The following is a 6198-nucleotide window of genomic DNA, read 5'->3' as shown; positions in this document are numbered from 1 at the left end:
TTGACCGTTCTAACCTCTGTCAGGCCTCGGAGATGAGCGCCTGGGCGTAACCCGTGACTGCGACACTAGGAGTCAGTACCGCCTGCCCTAAAAAAAAAAAAAAAAAAAAAGAAGAGGAATTGAAACGTTAACATCCATAGACAATGCTGCCAACTGGAAGACAGAGGGAAGATGGTCCTGAATTTGGCTTTTATTGCATTGACGAACTGACCCGTTTTACACAGGATTATGTATTATGCAAGAGCTATAAGAAATGAATGAAACATTGTGAATGTGTAAGAAATTCTGACGTTTAGATATGGGAGAAATTCTGTTTATTCCGTCACCCAAAAGAATGCAGGCATGAAAAGGTGTGTAATGTAGATTCGCTTATCTTGAAAGATAAAAAATGGTTGAGCCACATTCAAATCTATCAGTCTGGTATGATGTGTCCACTCAGTTCACTAACAATGTCTGGACCAAGTACAGTTATGTGTACAGTTTTGATTGGACTGGACTGGACTTGACTTAGTTCATAAACATCAAATTGAAACCGTGTGCATTTGTACTGAATGGCACAAGAGTATGTTTAAATATGCACAGACAGATTGAATGTGAGTTGATTGCCATTATTAAAGGGGTGGCAGACTGTTTATCTCACGGTGTTGATCTTTATTATTGAACTTTGTAATCTTTTTTTTTTTTAATAATATTAGATTCAATTCTATTGTCATTGTGCAGAGTACAGGTTCAGAGCCAGTGAAACAGTACCACACGGATTAGCAGAGGATGGTTTCGATCCATCGACCTCTGGGTTATGGGCCCAGCACGCTTCCGCTGCGCCACTCTGCTCCTGCCCACTAATCATACTTTATCATATTTATTTAATATATAGTTTTACGCAGCGATAAGGAGCTCAGTCGGTGCCAGTTATATATATAAACTTTCGGTTTCGGCCCCAGGTTTTGGTTTATACGTCCGTGGGGGGTTTTTGTTGTTGATGTTGTTTTTCCATCTGTATAACTGAAAAACCTGTCAGAGGTGTTGTTTATCTAAGTGAATCGGCTGTGGATTGAACGGGGGGAAGCGCCAAAGAGCTGATAATGGCAATTGCGACCATAAAAAAAAAAACTCTTAAAGAGCCTGTGCTTGTCCTGATTTGCATGTCGGCAGTGCGCTGAAAGTATGCTGTCCTAAGATGGAGGACGAAACAGAAGAGATGGACAGTGCTGGCTGTCACTGGCACATATCCTCTCCTCTCGTGATTCAGTGACATTTGTTCAGTCGGTGAGTCATACACTTTGCGTCCTCGGTCAGCAGCTGTACAGTCATTTCGGTTTTGTTTTGCTATATCTCTTACAAAAGCTGTTACCAAAAAAAAAAAAAGTTTGCTCATACAAAAAATACAAAAAAAAAAAAACACAAAAACGAATCTTATCTGAGGCAGCTGAACTGAGGTCTGAGGGTCTGGGTTCCTTTTTAACTGTCGTTTGAAGGTTATGTCAGCAGTGAGGAGAGAACAAGCCGCCTGAGCTGAAGATGGTGTAAAAACCAGTAAATTCTTGCATTTCCTGCCTGTCACCAGTGCACCTAAAACCCCCTTTTTTTCTCTCTCTCTTTTACCACAGGTGAAAGCCTTCTGAAATTTCAAAATGATTAAGGGAAAGATCCCTTATGGTATAGTGACAGATCTCCCTGAAAAGAAAAAAAAAAAAGCGGTAGAAAAAAACGGGTGCATAAAAACAAATTGCTGTGGTCTGAGATACAGTTCCACGCCTGGGGAATCACTAAAGTGTTGGTGTTATAAACAACTCCCCCCACCTCCACCCCATTCTAAGACTCTTTTGATTGGTGTCACTTCTGTTTCCCTGTAGATTTCTGGACTGTAGCTGCCGACCCCGCTGCTCATGAGTTTTCATGAGAAAGAAAATGTCGAGACAAAGTATCGAAACGCGTGAAAAGCAATTATCATCATTTGTCAGCATTTGATGTATTGAGCATCAAATGAATATCCTGTGGTCAGTGGTTTCGGTCTCACGTGAAAAACAGGAAGTGGTCCGTGACCTTTCTTCTTCTTTTGTTTTTTTTTTTTATTTAAAGCCTGGACGTTTATTTATCTTCGATTCGGTTTTAGTGTAAAGTGTTTCTTCAGATACATAGGGTTTTCTTTGATGTTGTTTGTTTTTCCTGTAGATTGCATTGTTAGCAATTGCTCTGATGGGAAAGGATTTTAAATCTGTAAAAATACTATCTTTTTGTCATCTGTTCATTTCAAGTTCATCAATAAAACGTAACTAAGTGTTACCCTGGCTCCTATGCTCTGTTCCAAAGGTACACTCACTCACTATATAGTGCACCATGTAGTGTGTCAGCCATTTTGAAGTGCTGTTCGAAATCTCAACTGAAATTTTACGACACTTTAGTGTGCTACAGAATCAGTGCAAGGCACGGCAAAATGCAGTGCACAGAAGTTGTACCCTAAATCGATCGACTTAGACTATCATACATTGCGGCCTGTCTCGTGAAAGAGTCTTTGCAGACCAATCAGGTGCAGGTATTCTGGCGTTTGTTTATGTGACAGAGATAATAATTACGAATATCCGGTGCATAATTATGTTGCAGCATAATGTCCAAATAGTGGCTGTGTCCGATATGGCATGCTACATACTGCTCGTGTACTGTTCTTGCCGTAAAAGCAGTAAGTAGTATGCAGTACATGAAAAATCAAAATTTTGCAGTACACGACAGTTTCCCAGATGATGTACTACTCTGGCGAAAATTTGCAGTATACAACCGGAGCTCACTTCGTTGGGTACTGCATCCAATGAAGCCATGCGGTGATTTCCAACTGTCCAAAAATTAAAAAGACATGGCGGGTAGTGACAGAAGCGGCTTCAACTTCAACTCCAACTGCAGTTCCGAATAAAAATGTATCAGTTGCATATTTTGGTGTAATAAGTCTTCATACGCTTTCTTATAGGGCTACTTTTCATAGATATTTGTTGTAGTCATGTGTTGTTCGTTTTTAACAGAACAAATAGCCCATCCGATAGTAAACGTGCGGTACACTACACGAAAGTTACCATAATTGCATACCATACTGTATACAAGGGTGGGGAGTAGTGTGCAGTACACAGTGTATACTAGGCTAGTATGCAGTACACTAGTATGCCATTTTGGGCACAGCCAGGGTCTGAATAATGAATCAACAGCAGTCAGCCGTTACCCCCTAGTGAGTGTTCCATGTAGCTAACACTATATAGTGAGTGAGTGAACAAGTGAGCATTTCGAACACGGGGCTAGAGTGAACCTCCTTTGCTTCTTTTTTTGCTGTCGTATTTGCCATATTTGTGGTTTTCTTTTTGCCCTATCTGTCTGTTTTAAAGGATGTGAGTACGATCATTTTCCAGTATCGCTACAGTTCATTTTTGTTTTTTAATCTGAACTCACTTCCTCCCAGACAATCTGATTGCGCTGTGTGCGCTAGCAACGAAAAAAAAGAAAGAAAGAAAGAAAAGAAAACAAAAAAAGGAAAAACAATGTGGTTACGCTGACACCGAGATACGGGTTGTTTATGTCAAATGCTGAATGAATCTATACAAGCTCCTCCCACATGGTAATGCAGGCAATAAAAAACAGCATTTAACACTGTAGTTTGCTATAGAAACCACTGACCTTTGACACAGTGACAGTGACTGTGCTCAGACGAGCTGGATTAGACAGTCGCTTTAACGCAATAACACAAATGGAGTTTTAAACTGAATTAGACGAGTGAATATTGAGAACAATATGTCTTGAATGAGTCTGTTGAGAAATCGTGTTTAATTCCTGGTGAACGTAAACCAGATTCTCTGAGCAAAGTAAGACAGGAATTCACGAGACACGCTCTCTCTCTCTCTCTTTCTCTCTCTCTCTCTCACACACACACACACACACACACACACACACACACACACACACACGCACGAACATACACACACAATGCACACTTGAAATCCATTACAACAGGGAGCTGCTGAAGCTAATCCATGCCAGTGTTCAGCGTTTAAACCAGAGTGATGATGACTGGCAGCAAAAGTGTGTCAGCGTCAAATCACATTCGAATCAAATGTTCGCGGCAGCCACACGGAGACAAATCGCGGTCCTTTCTCTTTAAAATGAAAGTTGTTTTTCATCGTAAACTATTACAATGACTCAGGACCTAATTCAAGTCATGTTTAGCGTCAATGTGTGAGCACTCTGTATATGACTTGCAGACTTCCTCCAGCTGAGTAGTATGGAAACACTGGGCTGGCATGCAGGTGTGTGTCAGATGACAGTAACAGGCTTGTTTGCTAGTTTCATGTTTTGTCAGAGATAGTGTGTACGCGTGTGCCGGGCCCAGTGAATTCATCTCGGAACAGAGGTGCGGTAGAACGGAATGGAATGAAATTTGTTGTTCTGTATATAGCAAACAAGGGTACAAAGCTAGGGTCAGAATGACCAAGTGGTCTGAGGCACTCTCTTCAGGTTGATGTCTCCTCCTTGAGCTGGGGGTTTGAATCCCACTCTTGACAAGCCAAAAAAGATTTGGGCCAAATAAGCAAAGCTTGTCCTCCTTTTGGAAATTGCTTTTAATAAATGCTTCTGCATCAGTGTAAAATGTTGGAAGAGACTGAATAGAGATGTGGTGATGTACTCTTCCGTCACTGAGGGGTCAAACAGGGCTTTGGTTACTGGAAGAATTCAAGGCCTTTTACATGTGTTTTGGAGTCTTGTGTGCAATGAATCGCAAATCTCCTAAATACTGCTCTGTTTTGAGGCTGTTGTGTGTTTCTCTCGCTCTCTCTCTCCCTCTCCTTTTTTGGAGGGGTAGCTCTGCATGTGGGACAGCACATTGGCACAGTGGGTAGCGCTGCCATCTCACAGCAAGAAGGTCTCGGGTCCGATTCCCAGCTGGGCCGCCAGGGTCTCCCTGTGTCTGCGTGGGTTTCCTCCCACAGTCCAAAGACATGCTGGTTAGGTGAATTGGAGACGCTAAATTGCCCCTTGTGCGTTTGTGTGTCTGCCCTGCAACACACTGCCTTTTGCCCTCTAAGCGCTGGGATAGGCTCCAGCACCCCCGTGACCCTGATTAGGATAAACGGCTTAGATAAGCGGCTTAAATAATGAGTGAGTGAGTGAGTGAGTGAGTGAGCTCTGCGTGTTTGAGTTTGCTCAAACTACACAAGGGTGTCAATTCGTCCTCTCACAAATGATGAGAGATTTTTTTTTACATTCACCCCTCTCTGATTGGTCACACAGTATCCATAGTGATATCCATTCCCCCCATTCACACAAAGCAAGGACGTGTTCTTTTCTTTTCTTTTGTTGTTGTTTGATTCTGACGTCTCTTTTTTTTCCTACTTCAGCTTGAGAGAAATGAAAAGACTTTAGTAGCTACTTCAAGGGGCCTACTGGTGGTATGGAATGTGGTTTTGTAAAAACTCTCACACTGTGTCCACAGTGCTCCACAGCGCCAAAATGAAAACTAAATCACATTACCACATGTCGAAAGCGAGGTTAGCTCTCCCTGTAGAATAACATCATTTCATTCGATACTTTCAATATTTTCAAAAACACTCCAAAGGCCAAATTCAGTTGAGCTTCCCCTGCTGAGGAGGAGGGAGAGTAAGAAGGGGGAAAGCCGTGAGTGGGATATGACCCCATGACCCCTCTATGAACCGCAGATCCAAGTGTGTGTGTGTGTGTTTTTGTGTGTGCGTGAGAGACTCAGTAAGGGAAGTCCTCTGGGACGGATTTAGAATCATTTGAGGAACTTTTAAACCAGAGGTGGTGCTAAATACAGAAGAAGAGAAGAAGAGCTCAGAGAAAAACAGGAATATTTATACAAACAAATTCAAATACAGCTTAAAAAAAAATGAAAACGGGTGGAACAACACATTGAAGGACTGACTGAACCAAGGAAACCAAAGGAAAACTAACAGGCCGGCAGAGATGACCTCCCTACTTGATATGAAAAATGATTAAAAAAAAAAAATTATTACAGCGTATTAACGGGTTTTGGGGTACACCTGGGAGAAAGACAGCCACAACAAGGCATTCACACTCATGCATAAGAGAGAAAGACACACACACACACACACACACACACACACAGAAGATGAGGGAGGGGAAAAGGAGAGCATTAGTAGGGTATCAGAACTTTAAATAAAGCTAATAAAGAATGTAGTGCATCAA

The 6198-nt window shown here is 41.9% G+C and overlaps 1 non-coding gene across 1 annotated transcript; it reads right to left on the bottom strand.

Annotated features, from left to right (window-relative positions):
• Positions 1-759: 759 nt before the first annotated feature.
• On the bottom strand, positions 760-831 carry trnam-cau (transfer RNA methionine (anticodon CAU)). Its single transcript has one exon. It is a non-coding gene; the product is annotated as a tRNA-Met (tRNA).
• Between the last annotated feature and the right edge of the window lie 5367 nt (positions 832-6198).

The sequence above is a fragment of the Chanos chanos genome, chromosome 9 (assembly GCF_902362185.1).
Source record: "Chanos chanos chromosome 9, fChaCha1.1, whole genome shotgun sequence".
Lineage (NCBI taxonomy): Eukaryota > Metazoa > Chordata > Actinopteri > Gonorynchiformes > Chanidae > Chanos > Chanos chanos.
Note: the sequence above shows the minus strand (reverse complement) of the source record. Positions and strands in the feature narration are given on the sequence as shown.